Source organism: Alnus glutinosa, chromosome 5 (assembly GCF_958979055.1).
Source record: "Alnus glutinosa chromosome 5, dhAlnGlut1.1, whole genome shotgun sequence".
Classification (NCBI taxonomy): Eukaryota; Viridiplantae; Streptophyta; class Magnoliopsida; order Fagales; family Betulaceae; genus Alnus; species Alnus glutinosa.
In genome coordinates this window covers 3,295,167-3,298,337 of record NC_084890.1, presented here as the reverse complement: position 1 = coordinate 3,298,337, position 3,171 = coordinate 3,295,167, and the positions used below count along the sequence as shown (strand labels likewise).

At 32.9% G+C, this 3,171-nt stretch overlaps 1 long non-coding RNA gene across 1 annotated transcript; it reads left to right on the top strand.

Annotated features, from left to right (window-relative positions):
- Positions 1-385: 385 nt before the first annotated feature.
- On the top strand, positions 386-1,848 carry LOC133867993 (uncharacterized). The gene is made up of 3 exons (XR_009900262.1): positions 386-532; positions 956-1,189; positions 1,670-1,848. It is a non-coding gene; the product is annotated as an uncharacterized LOC133867993 (long non-coding RNA).
- The last annotated feature ends 1,323 nt before the right edge of the window (positions 1,849-3,171 follow it).

Genomic DNA, 3,171 nt, shown 5'->3' with positions numbered 1-3,171 from the left:
TTCAATTATAATTTTTGTTATTCCTAAAAAATAAATAAATTAAAAATTAAAAAAAAATCTTAACCCCCTCAACAAAAATCCTGGCTCAACCATTTGTCACATCTGCCCAATAAAATAAAAGTATAGTGTATACGTAATAACATTATTTCATAAGACAAAAATATGATTTCTAATATTATTAATTATGCTCGTATTGTGCCACGTGGCACTCACATAGATTATAGCCTAAATTTGAAAGAGAATTGTTAGTACCCAACTATTTTTTTTTTTTCTTTTTTTTTTTATTGACGTATATTCCAAGTTGTTAAACATGTGTTATCGATCAATTCAATATTTATTTAAAGAAGGCTGCTTTATTTTAATTGCTTGACTATCTGGTAAAAGGAAAAGACATGAGAGAATATCGCAAAAGCTTTCCACGTACGTACGTAACGGAGGGGAGGAATTAAGAAATGAATCGGGAAGGAAGAAAGCACCGCCCGTCTACCTCCATGACATGCGCCGCCCCACTCCTTTGGTTGCTCTTTATCATGTGCGTTTCATGTTTATCTACCACATAAAATAATTGTCCTATCATTAATTCTGACGAACTACTTATTCAAGTACTATATTGTTCGTGTGCTTTCGGCTGTTTAATTATTCAGCTTTTTTATCCACATAATCCAATATTATATTTTAGGGTTCTTGGTGTTGGAGCTTGCAATTCTAACAAGCATTTGGCCTTTCCAACACTAGCTTAGTGTTAACAGCTTTAAATTTTATTATTGTTTTCCTCGAGTTGAGTTAAGCTATAGTTTAATCAAGTTTGAGAAAGCGTATGTAATTTTTTACCGTCTAAGCCCCTTAATGCTATTATGATCAGGCATTAATAAAATAATCACAATTGATGGTCCTCACCTTCCCTTTTTGATTAATATATGTATAGCACTTCAATGGTGTAATATTTTTGTCCCAGGTGTTGGTGGTTGGCTGGTTGCATTGGATGTGGAGCCTCCGTACTAAGTGAATGAAAACTGGGATTGCACCCAATTGAATAAATTAGTGGCGTAACCCATCCCCAAAAGCATATATGATTTTGCAGCTGCAGTGACGTCCAGACAAATTCCTCTTTTTCCCTATTTTTGTTTTCTTTTCTTGTTTGAACGTGCCACGGTTCAATGAATTGATGGAAAACAGGGCCAAATTAGAGGTGCAGCGTCTTCCAACCCACCCAATTGCAGAAATTTGAATTTAATTAATATTTTACCATAGAATAATAAAGCAATAATATTAGTTTTTTTTTTTTTTAATTGAATCATAGTTGGAGAAGAGATTGTCCAAATATTAATTCATGCCGGAAATCGAAGTTATATTTCTCTTCAAAATAGCCTTGAAGTTATTAAAAAAAATAACTATTTGTATATATGAAAAGAGCCTCTCATTTTTTGTACTTAAAAATTTCTTAATAATTTTAATATTTTCAAATGGTTTTTTTTTGTTTTTAATAACTTTTAAGTATATTTTGGGGGAAAAAAAAATGCAAAAGTGTAATGTAGCCGTAGTTGAAGGACTAAAAGTATATTTTTCAAAAAAAAAGGAAACAAAAACAAAAAGTATGGGCCAACGTTGCTGTTAGGCTGTTTAGCCAAGTCATTCTTGATAAGCGTGTGTTGATTATCCTGAATTTTAGTTGGAACACGCAATTCTCTCATATATGGCATGTACGTAACAAAGGGGCAAAGTGACAAAGACGACGACGTAGTACAGAGAGGGAATATCGAAGCCTCCTAATCATGAATCATGAATCATGATTGCTTTATCCACTTATTTGAGACGCAATGCGGTTGCCAAATCACAATCACACGCCTAATCCATTGATATTTTGGTTGTCTTTCTCATTCTTGCAACAAAATTATGTACAGTAGATAATGTAATTATGTTTTTGGGTTTTCAACTAGAACACAGAAATAGTAGATTGGTAGAGAAAGGAGGCAGCACTTTACGGCTAGGCAAAATGTAAATAAAAATGTTTTATATAGGAAAAATATGATTTAATTGATACTTCAAAACTTGATGACTTTATATAGAAAAAATACAAAACATAACCGTAAACTTGGAGACAAAGTGAAATTCTTGTACACAAAATAAAAAATATTATTCTAAAAATAATATTCAAATATTTTGTATGATTCTTTCCGTTCTTGGGCTGATCTTGTTCATAGAAATAATCTTCAAATTTTATGCCTGATTTTCTTATACATCAAGATATTTAATTTGTTAGTGCTAAGTCTCACATCAAGATATTTAAAAAAAAAAAAATTAAAAAAAAAAAAAAAAGGTGCATAATCCTTTTACAAAAATTTGAGGAGATCTAATGTAGTTTTCATCCTATATGTGGTAGGGTTGTGCATAACTCCGGGATTTCGGTTGTCAACCCCCCACCAATTCAGTTCTAACCTATGCGGATCGGCTTCCAACAGCAGCAGAGGCTGAGCTAGAAATTCTATTCTTATTTCTAACTAATTCTGGGGGCGAAGGCGGAGGCGGAGGTTACCTCTCATTTCTAACGGTTGTCGACCCGGCCACCTCAGCTCAGCGTGTCTTTTTAAAAAGGAAAAAAGATATTCAATAAAACGACGTGGTTTTAAGGTTTGTGATATTTTATTTTTAAAAGAATAAAACGGCGTGGATCGAGTCCTCCACCTCTGCCTACCCTGTTCTTTAATTGTTTTGTTTGCCTCGGGTATGCCTCCCCAATGTATTTGTACTAGTTTTCTCTTTAAATTCATTATATATAACTTACCAAAAAAACACAAAATATAAGTCATGTATTATATAATTGAAGTGATTTTCGGGATAACACAAACTGGAGTTGAAAAAGTAAGCTAGAGGAGCCATGAACAGTTGTTCTATTTTCTTTCCTTTAAATTAGGCCGGCACCCCTCATCTGCCGTGAGTGATAGTTATGCGTGAGTCTACACTCCTCCCATGAGTTTTTCACTTAATTATAATTTACATAAAATTAAATTGTATATATTAAACCCAAATTTGGACTAAAGGGGCATATATTATATATTTTAGACAAATGGCCCAGGAAAGTTTCGGTGGGTCAACCCTGCGTGATCTCCACCCATCACCCATTTCCATCACAAACAATTAGATATATATATATATATAAGTATTATTAATAAA